This window comes from Ambystoma mexicanum, chromosome 1q, assembly GCF_040938575.1.
Source record: "Ambystoma mexicanum isolate Mex_15411 chromosome 1q, UKY_AmexF1_1, whole genome shotgun sequence".
Taxonomy (NCBI): domain Eukaryota; kingdom Metazoa; phylum Chordata; class Amphibia; order Caudata; family Ambystomatidae; genus Ambystoma; species Ambystoma mexicanum.
In genome coordinates, this window is record NC_090922.1 from 584,814,645 (window position 1) to 584,829,164 (window position 14,520).

Consider the following 14,520-nt stretch of genomic DNA (forward strand, 5'->3'; position numbering starts at 1 on the left):
CCTCTGGGACAGAAGCCGCAGCGAACAAAGGAGAAATTGCTGCTCTCCTGAAAGAAATAAAAAACATGGGAGCCAACATATGTGGGAAGATAGATAAAATAACATAGCGAATGGATAAGATTGAAGAGAGACTTGAGTGTGTGAAAAACAATCAAGCCTCCATAGATATCCTTGAAACCCAGATGGAGCTTCGAATAAGGTAGATAGAGCAAAGAGAGGAAGAATTCCGACTTAAAATGGGCGATTTGGAAAATCGAGAGAGGCAAAATAATCTGTGCTTTTTTGGCATCTAGGAACATGAAGGTGAAACAAAAGAAGACCTCAGGAAATCAACATACTGGTGGCGGAAGAGGAGATCGATGAGCCCAAAGCAGAGCGGATACACAGAGCCAGTGGTCCAACAGGCGGTCCGAGATCCGTCCTTACCCGATTCCACAGGTACCAAGATAAAGCTAGAATTCTCGAGAAGGCCAATACTGGAAGATCAATCACCCTTGGAGGAGCACAGATTACTATCTTCCAGGACCTATCATCACTAACATTGGCCCTAAGGTGACTGAATGTGTGGCCCACTCACGAAATGGCTCAAGGAACGAGGAACCCGATACAGGTGGAGTTACCCCTTCTGCCTCTCTTTTTAGCATGGAGGCAAGAAAATACGTTTGAGATTGGAAAGGTTGATCTGTGACTGCACCTCCGAACATTTTGGAATGCTTGCAGAAGGTGGAGCCCAGGAGGAAGCAGGACAGAGTTGGAGACAGTGGGAACTCCAAGGACCACGAAGGAAAAGGGTTAAGGGATGGAGGAAATACAGGAGAGGCAACGTCACACCTGAAGGAGATAAGTGAATGCGACAGTCGTCCGGAAGGAACTCCGCATATCTGCCGCCAAGATACGATGACGGACAGCTCGAGAGGCCCTCTGTGATCCGAGCCATGTGGGGTTCGGTTACAGAGAGAACTTCACTTATTTGAATGCTTCTCCCTGAAGAGAGAACGAGCGACTTGCTGACAACAAGCTGCGGTATCATACAGGATCTTGAATATCCTTCTAAAGAGTTTATGTTTTGTTCGGGGGAAGGGAGGGAATGGAAAGGGGCCTCAAATGTTATTGAGAATGTTTTTTGTAGAGGGACCGGGCTAACGGTTTACACTGGTGGTCCGACACCAGATCAACGTTTCCAACTGATCTCGATCGGACGCCACCAACCGGGAATGGGGGGCGCAGAGGGGGTGAAGGGGGGGCAGGTTGGGAACAGAATCCTCATTGAGACTTGGAAGGGTGCACGCACGGTTTATTGATACCTCACTAGGTTGTCATCCATTGCTAAAGGGTCCTCCAAAACATATGATGACAAATGGCGGTTGATACAGGCCTACGGATAGGTGACCTCCTTAGGGTGGGAACATTAAATGTCAAGGGTCTCCATTCTCCAACAAAGAGTTCTTTGGTATATCGGAATTCCGCAGGGGGAAACTGGACATCCTCTTCCTACAAGAAACAAAATATGCTAGGGGGGAGGAACCGAAGCTCCTGGGGGTGAGAATGGGGGCGGAATTTTGGGGTTCTGGGCCTCTGTGAAGGGGGGAGGGGATACTCATCAGGAAGGGACTAGGCTTCACGAACTCCAAGACATGGGAAGATGTAGAAAGGCGTGCTTTACTTGTGGCAGGCACTATAGGAAAAGTGAACATTACACTTGCAACCATATATGCCCCCAATACAGGAATCTAGATTCCTAGCCAAAACGGTCCCCAAAATCATGCTAGAAGCCACCAGCCACGTCCTCCTTGGGGGTGATTTCAATTTATGGGCGGACCCTAAATTGGACAGGAAAGCGGGTAAAACAGACTCGAGGGCCCCTATGGAAGGAGGGCGCAGTGAAGTTGCAAATATGTTTAATACATATGATTTGAGAGATGAATGGCTGCAACTCCACCCAGAAGAACAGGGATACACCTTCTACTCCGCCCCCCATAGTACCTTTACTAGGATTGATTATATATATTTAACGTAGGAAATGTATAATGCTACTATAAAATCGGACATCGTCCCGATCACTTGGTCTGATCACGATATGGTCACAGCTGATATTGACTGGGACACTTTACCTAGGAAAGGGGGCCGATGGCGGTGCAATGAGACACTCTGGAAAGACCCAGTTTTCAAAACAGAGAAGGAAACTGAGAATATATCAAGACCAACAACACCATGGAGGTTTCCAAACTAACAATGTGGGAAGCGGGAAAAGCGACCTGGCGTGGAGTCCTGATCAGAGAGGGAGCAAGTAAGAAAAGGGAAAGAAACTTGGTCGAAAACAAACTCAGAAATGATATTTGTCACCTATATGAGGAGGCGAGGAAAGACGAAACTGGGAAAGCGGATAAGATCTTGGAAGCGAAAAGGAAGAGGGACGAACTCTGCCTTCTTGAACACGGACTGATAGTCCGTAAATTGCAGCTCCTGAGACAAAAGTTCTATGAGAAGGGGGACAAGGCAGACGCCTTGCTGGCAGCCAGGTTACGTGCCCAACGAATAGAGCGAAGGTCCTGGAAATAGAAACCCAGGAAACCTCCCAAACTGCAACCAATGCAGACATTCCTGAGGCCTTTGCCATATTTTATGAGACCCTATACAGATCAGAGGCCCAACCCGGGGAATTAGAAACTGATGAATACTTATCCTTGGTAAAAATTCCGCAGATATCATACGATGAAAACTGTGCATTAGAAGGTCCGATAACGGAAGAAGAGGTGAAGAACGCAGTTAAGAGATTGTCATAGAGAAAATCTACCGGGGAAGACTATACCGCCGGATTCTATAAATCCCTTCTCTCCTCTCTCCTCCTTCTCATGGTATCCTAGACACTGGGAAGGCACAAGACTCTTTTGTCCGAGCCCTTGTCTCGGTGATCCCCAAAGAAGGCCGGAATCCTAAGCAATGCAGCTCATCGCCCCATATCTTTGCTAAATGTTGATGCAAAAATATATACTAGGATCCTTGCAGCCCAACTGGAGACGTATATGCCATGTCTAATACACGCGGACCAGGTTGGTTTTATATTGGGTAGACAAGGAGCGGACACCATCAAGAAGACCCTACACTTAATTAATGCATCTCAAACCATGAGGAATGACCCAGCTCTCCTGTCGGTCGATGCTGAGAAGGCCTTCGACAGGGTTGAATGGGGCTTTCCGATGGCAGTCCTCTGCAAATTGGGGATAGGTCTGAAATTCAGGGGAGGGATTCAGGCAGTATACAAATCACCCAAAGCTTCTGTCTTCGTCAACAGGGAATACTCCCGCTGATTCGGATTAGGTAGAGGAACGCGACAGGGATGCCCTCTCTCTGCAATACTCTTTGCGCTTTCTTTGCAACCCCTAGCCCAGAAACTGAGAGACGATCCTCAGGTTGAAGGATTCAGACTAGGAGCTACAGAATATAAAGTAGCGTTATACGCAGTTGACCTGCTTTTGCATATCTCGAACCCCATATCCTCCATCCCTGGAGCAATTCAACTAATTAAGGAATATGGTGGCCTCTCGGGCTTCAAAATTAATGAGGGCAAATCAATCCTATTCCCCCTACATGAGACCACACAAGCAGACGTGGACAGACTCTCTCAGTTAGGCCTTATCCTGGAAAATGTTAAGTTCAAATATTTAGGCATACAGACCACGAGGGACATTACCAAACTCTATGAAGCCAATATCCCACCCCTCCTCCTAAAGTTCCATATGGATCTTGCCAAATGTAAGAAACTCACAATATCGTGGTTAGGTAGACTCAATGTGATCAAAATGGTGTATCTCCCCCATTTTCTTTACCCCTTCCACATGCTCCCCATACAAATACCAAAGCTTTTTTTTATGAGGTCAAAAGGGCAATTGTGAAGTTCCTTTGGGAGGGAAAGAGAGCGAGAGTACCCTATGACACCCTGGCATTGCCTAAAGATAGGGGAGAGATGGGACTGCCGGACCTGAAGAAATATTACAAGGCTGCCCAGCTACGAATTCTGATTCCCCACCTGCGAAATTGTAAAGAACCTCAATGGGTTGCAATGACAATCACTATTTGTCCGTGCCAACGACCTCTGAGTGGCTATGGGTCCCGCAAAACAAACTATTATGGAGATTAAGAGATCACCCGATACTGGGAACCATTTGAGAAATATGCAGGGAGAGAAGGGATATGCAGAAAATTACTCCATGGCGCCCCCCCCACCCTTTGTCATCTATGGGCCCCTGGCATCATGGAAAATATTCCCAATTTGGATAGATTCCAACCATGGTTTGAAGCAGGTCTGGAGAGGACTGGTCAGCTCTGGAAGAATGGGTCCTTCATTACAATTTCGGAACTGGGTGAGAACCTGCGCTGGGCCCTCTCCCTGTTTTTCACTTCCTACAGATTAAAGAAGTTCTTACAAGGGTAGAATGGAAGGATAAAGTAGGTAGAGAACTCACCCCCTTTGAGAAGCTCTTGAACTCCAGAACAGAAATGAAAAGTTTGATATCCGCCATTTACAGGGAATTGATAGAAGCAGGGAGGGGCTCCACGTTGCCCCAGAAGAATAGATGGGAGAAGGATCTTGGTGAAGAGTTTGACACAATCATGTGGGGTAGGATGTGCAAGGCTGCCCCTCAGGTCTCTATATCTGGCCAATACAAACTTCATGCGATCAAATTGCTACACAGGTGGCAATATGACCCCCTCAGGCTCTCCAGAATGTTTCAGTCACTAAACCCACTCTGTTGGCGTAACTGTGGGGGAATAGCTGACTATTGGCACATGTGGTGGGGCTGCCCAAGAATCAAGGTCTACTGGAATGAAGTCTTGGAGTGGATCAAAGACTTCGACGGAATCCTGAGGTCTGCAGATCCCTTTTTGATTCTCTTTGGATTTGAGCAATGTGAAGGCGAAAGAAAGAACATCAAACATCAAAGGCCTGGCAACCCACCTCTTTTTAGCAGCCCGTGCCACTCTTGTCATTAAATGCAAGTCCGAAAACACACGAAGCAAGGTGAATGGATTAATGTAGCATTGAATATATGTGTCATGGAGAAAATTACCTCAACCCTGCATGCTAAATCTGCCTAATGTGCTTGTATCCAATTTCAAAAATGATAGTCAAAAAGAATCCAAGTCAGAAATAAATTCAATAATAATTTATCAAAAGATCATTGATAAGAGCACAACACTAATGGAATCTTAGTGAGGCTGCAGCTGCACATCACATGTTCGGTATGGACTTAATATGCCAATGCATTTCGGAGTATACAAACTCCTTGCATAAATCAATAAAGAAAATTTAAACACATACCAGAGTGTAGAATGTTCATATGAGCGTTGGAATATATGTTTGGAAATAAACAACAAAATAAATGCAGTAAGGAACAAGTAAATCAACAACATAATAAGGCTAAAGGAGTGAAAAACAAATAACAAATGGTACCTCTATACCGGTGTGTAGCCAGTGTAGCTTTTTTAAGGAGTGTCAGGCTGTCAGTAACACCTGTGGTCCAATAAAGGACAGCGGTCACAACGGCTTTCTAAAAGCATGAAAGTTAGAGTAATCAGAGGGCTACATGTGTTTAAGTGAAGCAGTTTATCTATTACAATCTAAAATGCAAAGATACCTGTAAACGCAGCACGGCCGTGAGACAAGCCGTCTGAACGCTGCAGTGCATCGCCGTATTGTGGTGTTGCTAGGAAACGGGTTATTTACATAACCACGTGACTGCATCGCGTCTATAAGACGGCGCAATGCGTGTGACTTTCAAATAGCTATGCTATCTCGATTTGTAAGTCCCCAAGGTATAAACTAAGTAATTATATAGTCTAATGGTGGTCAAGTACTAATTCTAGGGTGCATAATGTCTAAAATAAAATTATAGAATCAGCATAGAAATGAAAAAAATACTCTGTGAAAACAGCTATGTTGTTTACATACAAAATGGCAAATACAAACAAAATCAACAAAAATAAATAAAATCTGCCGCTAATGGTGGCATTGAAAACAATGCCACCTTGGGTCCCAGACTGGACATCCGGGAGGCACGGCAGCAAAGTGTATACATCTATGTAAATATAAATCAACCAATTTAGCAGATTTAGAGCTACATGAAAATTTCTCAATCAGGGAAACAAACATAAATATTATATGTCACCTGGAAACCCAGGCATCAAATACAAAAAAAAACAACTTCTAAAGCAGATGAAATAGCACAAGACAGTGGAATACTGTCATACGTAAAGCATGATGTCCATGTACAACAAATCTGAGGTTCAAGGGAAAGTCTATAGAGTATACTGAACCTTCAATATTGGTTGCCACTGAATCACTATGTCATAGTTAAATGTAGCAATGATAGTTAATCTCTTCATTGAGTCCATGAGGAGATAAACTACCAAGTTTATCTATCCAAAAGGTTTCTCTCCTATTAAGCCGCAGTCCAAGGTCCTCATGTGGATTTTTCTTGCTCAATACCTCTAACATCAAAAACTCTCTTTTGAACTTTTTTACTTTCTTCTGCTCAAGTTCAGTTTTATACTCTTCTAGTTTAATGTTAATGTCTGCTAGAATAATATCATATTCTTCTTTGCCCAAAGAGTCCACAAGTTCTTTCTCAATTTCTTTGATCTCAATGTTGAGGGAGGCCAAATTCTTGGATAATTCTTGTATCGTTAACAGAATTAGGTAAAGACTGCACTTGATCAAAATTGCTTCCCATCTGCGCACAAATTCTTTACTTTCTTTACACAGCGTGGGGCGCAATTGGATTCGCAAGCCTCTGGGAATTTGTTAGTTCTTAAAATAACGTCCCAATGTAATAGCATGAAGCTTTCGATTAATTTATTTATGTATTAAGTATTCAAGTTGTTTAATCCATTTGGCCGGATCTTTGGTCGTAGTCGCATGTGTGCCAATGGTGGTTTCACTAATAAGTTCAAGTATGGCAGCTGTATAGTATAGCAGAAAACTCATACTTTCAATTTCACAATAAATTCTTCCTACAGGTTTCCGGAACATCCATGGGTGTGACTATGGCACCGTCCTATGCAAATTGTTTTATGCACAAATTTGAAATGGACAACGTACTTCATAAGCCAGATTGGAACAAGCACATACATCTATGGGTACGTTATATAGATGATGTTTTTGGAATTTGGACGAACACAGAAGCTACTTTTGATGCTTTTTAAAATTATTTGAATAGTATTGACCAGCGGATCCAGTTTACCAGCACAAGATCCAAAGACAAGATTACATTTCTGGATGTTCAAATACTCAAGAGTGATACTGGTTACAAGACTACACTTTTCCGCAAACCTACTGATCGCAATAATCTATTGCACAGATTGAGTTTCCATCAACCTAGTCTCCTGAGAAATCTGCCATACAGTCAATTACTGCGTGTGAAAAGAATAGTGAGTGATCCCGAAGACTGTCTAGCCCAACAATTATTGATGAAAGAAAAATGTTTATGTCGTGGCTACAAATCATCAGAACTAGATGCTGCATCCCAGAGAGTGAATGCATGTGATCGCAGCACTTAGTTATCGGACACTGTTAAATTGCCAAGGGAATTGAAATCACCAGTATACGTCTCAAAATTTTCTGTACAGAGCAATAAAATTAAAAATGCAATTAAGAAACATTGGAACATCCTCAGAAATGACACAAGAGTACAGAATCTGTTTGACCAACTTCCGGTTTTTGCATATCAAAGGAGCAGAAATTTGCGAGATGAACTGGTACATACACGCCCGAGATTGAAAGAACCTGTTACCCAACGCACGGGGACATATCCTTGTCTTCATTGTGCCAACTGTAATTTAATATTGAAAGGGAACACAATACACCATCCCCGTACAGGTCAAAAAATCCTGTTGAGAACATTTGGAACTTGCGATAGCACGAACATTATATATGGTATCAAGTGTCCCTGCGGGAAGTACTATGTAGGACAGTCCACAAGAGCAGCGAAAGTACGTTGGAATGAACATCGTTCTTGTATCCGGAACTGCAATTGGAATTCAGCGGTGGCCCGCCACTGGATCGAAAAAAGACATAACCTAACCCAAATTAAGTTTTTGATCTTAGAGGTATTGAGCAAGAAAAATCCACATGAGGACCTTGGACTGCGGCTTAATAGGAGAGAAACCTTTTGGATAGATAAACTTGGTAGTTTATCTCCTATTGGACTCAATGAAGAGATTAACTATCATTGCTACATTTAACTATGACATAGTGATTCAGTGGCAACCAATATTGAAGGTTCAGTATACTCTATAGACTTTCCCTTGAACCTCAGATTTGTTGTACATGGACATCATGCTTTACGTATGACAGTATTCCACTGTCTTGTGCTATTTCATCTGCTTTAGAAGTTGTTTTTTTCTGTATTTGATGCCTGGGTTTCCAGGTGACATATAATATTTATGTTTGTTTCCCTGATTGAGAAATGTTCATGTCGCTCTAAATCTGCTAAATTGGTTGATTTATATTTACATAGATGTATACACTTTGCTGCCGTGCCTCCCGGATGTCCAGTCTGGGACCCAAGGTGGCATTGTTTTCAATGCCACCATTAGCGGCAGATTTTATTTATTTTTGTTGATTCTGTTTATATTTGCCATTTTGTATGTAAACAACATAGCTGTTTTCACAGAGTATTCTTTTCATTTCTATGCTGATTCTATAATTTTATTTTAGACATTATGCACCCTAGAATTAGTACTTGACCACCATTAGACTATATAATTACTTAGTTTATACCTTGGGGACTTACAAATCGAGATAGCATAGCTATTTGAAAGTCACACGCATTGCGCCGTCTTATAGACGCGATGCAGTCACGTGGTTATGTAAATAACCCGTTTCCTAGCAACACCACAATACGGCGATGCACTGCAGCGTTCAGACGGCTTGTCTCACGGCCGTGCTGCGTTTACAGGTATCTTTGCATTTTAGATTGTAATAGATAAACTGCTGCACTTAAACAGATGTAGCCCTCTGATTACTCTAACTTTCATGCTTTTAGAAAGCCGTTGTGACCGCTGTCCTTTATTGGACCACGGGTGTTACTGACAGCCTGACACTCCTAAAAAAAGCTACACTGGCTACACACCGGTATAGAGGTACCATTTGTTATTTGTTTTTCACTCCTTTAGCCTTATTATGTTGTTGATTTACTTGTTCCTTACTGCATTTATTTTGTTGTTTATTTCCAAACATATATTCCAACGCTCATATGAACATTCTACACTCTGGTATGTGTTTAAATTTTCTTTATTGATTTATGCATGTGTTTTATGTTGTGTGTTCACATTATTTCAATACAGACTTGCCCTGATGAAGGAGTTTGTATACTCCGAAATGCATTGGCATATTAAGTCCATACCTAACATGTGATGTGTAGCTGCAGCCTCACTAAGATTCCATTAGTGTTGTGCTCTTATCAATGATCTTTTGATAAATTATTATTGAATTTATTTCTGACTTGGATTCTTTTTGACTATCATTTTTGAAATTGGATACAAGCACGTTTACCTACATACAGGAATATTTTGAAGAAAGTCTTTTTAACTTCATAACCCGTTGTTTTGGGTATAACGGAGAGTGGCTGTGTGACTAAGTTGGCCATACTTAGTCTTTTCCTTCACTGTTACTTTTCGAGTCAGGGTGTCTCCAGACTCTTCACAGCCAGCTCCCTAAAAGTATTTTTTGAGAAGCTTTATTCTTCTGTTTACTTTGTTACTTCATTTCAAGAATCATCATACAAAGTGGTGCCCACTTATTCCTTTCCTTTAAATCTGCCTAATGTGACATACTTTGGGGAGACTTTGTTTGCAAGTATATGCCAGGAACTAACCAGTAAAGCATGGAGCGAAACTTAAAGGTTGTACCCTTACCCCTGAGGAGACCATTCTGATGTCCTCTATTAGAAAAGACATTTATCACGGCCAAGGGGATCTCACATCCAGTCAACCTATATCAGTATGATTATCATATACGCTATACTGTGCACCAAATGAGTCTCTATTATCTTTGGATATATATGCTAATAAATCAATGAGGAAAAAATGTTCCGGGGAATGTGGAGGTGGGAGGGTGAAAACTTATTTTGGATAATGAGTAAGTTTTTCTATTTGTGAGGCAAGAATGTTTCACTTGTATGCGACCCATTATATTTGTTTTTGAACACTGTACTGTAATGCCTTTTTCCATGACTTCGAAAATCTTAATAAATTCAAATTTAAAAAAATAAATAAATGGAGTAACCATTGGTTCACCATTTGGCATATTTTTTTTCTATGACGTATTGGCTGTTTTATTAATGAATTGATTTAGATGTAGAGCGTAGTAATTGTCTTTTGTCGTTGATGCATTTATGTACATTGACAGAGTTACAGTATATTGTTATTGATATTTTGTTTGTATTTAAAACTTTCATTTTACGCCACATGTTACAATTTTTTAAGCATGCGAATTTCATATTGTGCTTTGTTCTGATTTCAGAAGGAAAGCAACATTCATTGGATGTGTGGAGGCGTATAAGGAATTCTCAGGTAGGAACTGTATGTATTTTTTCCAAAGCCAAAAGCTTTTCTGTGGATGAATATAAAATTGTGGTATGCCTATAGCTTCAAAGTTTTTGGACGCCATTACCAGTTCAGCAGCGGAGGAAAATACTTGCAGTAATTGTGCTACTATTGCTTTTTTAGGTGGTAAAAGAATTACCACCATTTTTACCCCACTGCTGAACTAGAAGTTTGACATTGTTATGTTATGGTATGTCGATTTATACCGTGCACTGCTACAAGCCAGGGGCAGTCTCAGGCACTCATGCTGCTCTGCAAGAAAGAGGATGGGGTTGGTTATTGAGGGTAGAGTGATAGGATAGGTCCAGAACCAGGATAAATTGCCATCTGTGTGTGTTGGCTTGCAAATGGTTGGTTGCGTGCACTGGTGTCTTGTATTCGTACGGCTAAGGCCCAATGCCTGAGTTGTTTTTTATGTGAATGCTCATTATTATGGGGGTGGGTGGGGGTGTCTTTGTGTTTTATGTGTAGATTGGCTGGTATTTAAGTTGTAGTTGTGCACACTGGCTTGATGTATCCATATGTTGGCTGGTATTTAAGGTTGTGGTTGTGCGCACTGACTTGTATCCGTATGGTCCAGTGTTAGGGAATGTTGGTTGTATGCATGTCTTACTTAAGTTGGTGTGTGCTAGTGTATAATTTGGCCAGCCCAGTGGGCGTGTATAGGGCTTGGGTGTTGTGTTGGGGGGGGAGCTGGGGCGGGGTGGTTAGTACATTGGCTACTCTTCAGGTTTTTCTAGGTCACTAATCTACACAATTCTATCTAATGTGACACATGATTAATCTTGACAATCCTATCTAGTGATACGCATGGTTAGTTTCATAATCTATATAACTGTGACTCGTGGCTGATCTTCACAGATCTATCTAAGTGTGAGGCATCGCTAATGTTACAAATCTAAGTGTGATGAGTGGTTAATTTGCACAATTCCATCTAAGTGTGATGCGTGGTTAACCTTCACAATTCTCTATAAGTGTGACACATGGCTAATGTTACAAATCTAAGTGTAACGCTTCAGTAGTCTTCACAATTATATCTAAGTGTGAAGCGTGGCTAGTTCTTGCAATTGCTAAATGCAGAATATTACTATCTCAAATAACTAGGCCAGCTGCAAAATATGGTTACATTACAACAATGGGCTAAAAGCAAGCTATGGCTACTGCGGTGAATCTTGCAGATTCCTCACTAAGACCCTACCTAAGGTCTCCTCCCAGGTGGCCAGGGAAAGGCAGACACTGGAGGAGCAAGGGCCCAGGGGAATAAGAGGACTCCGCTGGATGAGACGCTGTATTTTACTTCTCCTAGGTAAGATATGGCTATGATACCAAGGTCTGTAATGGCTTGTTGCCTGAGAGAGCTTTTCACTTCCCCATTTGAACATATTTATGTGGGTGAAAACATTCACAGACCATTAGGCATTGGAAGAAATGAAAACCCTTTTAAAAACAGGGAGGCTCATAAACGTAAATACTCCCCTAGACCGCAAAGGAATAGTAAGGAAAAGTATTAAAAAAATACCAATTCAGACCCACACCTGAGGAAAACTGGGAGGTTTAAAAGGCCCCCTCTGGTGCAGGTCATTGGAAAAAAGAGCAGAGCAGTAGTCGTATTTGGAGGAGTTGTGAACTCTCTACGTTGCAGCAGAAGCAGAGACTGGAGGAGAAGGAGGACGCCGGGGCCATTGTCAAGTGAAAAGCAGTAGCCGATCCTGAGAAGGTCTTCCCCTCCAGAAGCCTGATTTTCAGAGGATGCGCATCGGGAAGCGCCTCAAAGGGAAGCTTTCCCCATGGGGACGTGAATTGCAGAGGCTGCGTGGCAGGAAGCGAACATTTGAAGTGCTTTCCCAATTGTAAGGCAGTCTCTGGTGACAGGCGAGCACCGGTGAGCCTTTGGAGCGGAGGAAACTCTGCATGTGAGGGGTGCAGGTAGCGGTAGACTGGATGTTGCAGATTGCCGGACCGCAAAAACCCACTGAGGATGAGGACCTGGGAGCAGCAAGGGAAATGGACACGCATGCCGTACCCAGTGAGTTCACTAGGCAAATGTGACGCCGCAGTGCTCCGGATAGGTACTTGAAGAATAAAAAGCAACCACGTAGTGAGAATACTCTGAAAGAATGCAACTTTGTATGCCGAACTGACAAAAAACAGAGAAAGCATTATTTTGTAAAACAAACTGACTGTGTCTTTACACATAAAGGGTTGTGTGAGAACCAGCAGCACGAGGTGTCAGAACCCAAAACAAACTACCATTGCCCAACCACTTTGTTTCCCTGTGCAGTCTAGGTGTACACGAACTCAGGTGTCCATGTGCAGGGCTTTGATCATTTTAAGCAACCCGTGTGCCTAGGCTCAAGTTTTCCCCACAGCTTACTTCTATTCACGGTGTCAAATGTTGTGCTCAGATCTATGAACGGGTAGTTCACATATATGCCACAAGTATTCTGTTGTGCTCACTAGTGTTAACAGGTTTGACCGAAAGCTAAAAAGTGGTTTAGATCACATCAGGTGGTTAGCTCGTCCAACAGGATCCTTGCAGAATGCTTTGACGGGATACCCAACATGGCTAGAAGCCTACAGTTGGATGGCACATTTCTTGATCCACGTTTATAAACTGGGAGAATTATACTTTACCTTCAACTGGTTGCCATCCTATGCTTATAGCTTTAAACACTGTTTGCATTGTGTTTGCCCATATCAATGGGCCGATTTTCAATAAAGCATGGCTGGTACCATTTGGGCCTATTGCCAGTGAGGAGTTCCATTTCTGAATGATTTTAATCAAATAATCGGTGGATATATTGTAGTTCCATGCATCCTCATTCTGCACGACTGAATTTGAGGAAAAAGTCTGGAGATGTCCCAGAACTTTACCAATATAGCATTTCCAGGAATCACTGAAGACACCATTAATCAGAACCCCCATCGGCTGATTCATGGTTACAAATTTCCAAATCATACGATCATCACAAACTTTAATTGCATTTATCACACGCATCCATATCGCTTTTTTCTTCTGCTTATGGTGAAACCTCAGCCATATTTAAAATGTTTGTTTTCCACACTTAAACCATCACCCTGTTTTCCCGGGGCCATACTATGGATTAGCGCCTTTAGAGCCTTCCTCAAGATTCTCTTTTCTCTCTGCACAGCCTTATCATACTGTTTTCTGTGATGACCAGGTATTACCTATCTCTGTAAACCAAGTTTGCTTACTTTATTGCCCATGGCCTTGCCTGGTGGATGATGGGCAGAGCTTAAGGTGGCCTCAAAAGCATTAAGTGCTTCGTCACCAAGTTATTTACTTTTGTTGGTTTCAAAATGAGATATAAACCCCTCCAATTCTCTACCCACTATCATGTTGACCTTGTCAAGATTGACTTTGGTCCAAATAATTTGATTGGACCCTTGCTTCACCACAAGGTCAATGCAGTGTAAGATCCCTGGGGTAGCTTTTTTATGTTGCAATATGGAGCATAATGGAAGATCATCCCTTTCCTCCTGAGGGCATTTCGCCACGTTTACTACCTTATCCAAATGCAATGAGTTTCCAAACAGATAATCAATAGTTGACTCACTCTTCCCATCCAAACAGGTGTATCCCATATGACTATCACCACTACAATAGCCATTAAGCATTTTAAAGCCATGCAGCTATAAGAATTCCAGCCAGGCTAAGCCCTTTCTGTCAAATCTTCTTCCACCAAAAGGTGCTGATTTCAAGGAATACTCTCTACGATCCTGGATAAACAGAATTTTCGTATGCAAGTCTCCTCCTATTATCACCATAGTATTTCCTTCTATGGTGCTCAGCATTTGTGCCACTGTTTCCCTATTATCCTTGTTTTGTTTTATGTCCTGAGGGTCATAGATGTTAATTATCATGAATTTTATATTTTCTTGCCCCTGATTTCC

General features: G+C 42.1%; 1 protein-coding gene across 6 annotated transcripts in view; it reads left to right on the top strand.

Moving 5' to 3' along the window:
* LOC138532704 (flavin-containing monooxygenase 5-like) overlaps nucleotides 1–14,520 on the top strand; it is a 338,239-nt gene that overhangs the window by 60,075 nt on the left and 263,644 nt on the right. For all 6 annotated transcript variants that reach the window (XM_069641089.1, XM_069641088.1, XM_069641092.1 and 3 more), the window contains exon 2: nucleotides 10,523–10,572. The gene's annotated coding sequence lies outside the window, so the exon portion shown is untranslated. The remainder of the gene's footprint in view (nucleotides 1–10,522; nucleotides 10,573–14,520) is intronic.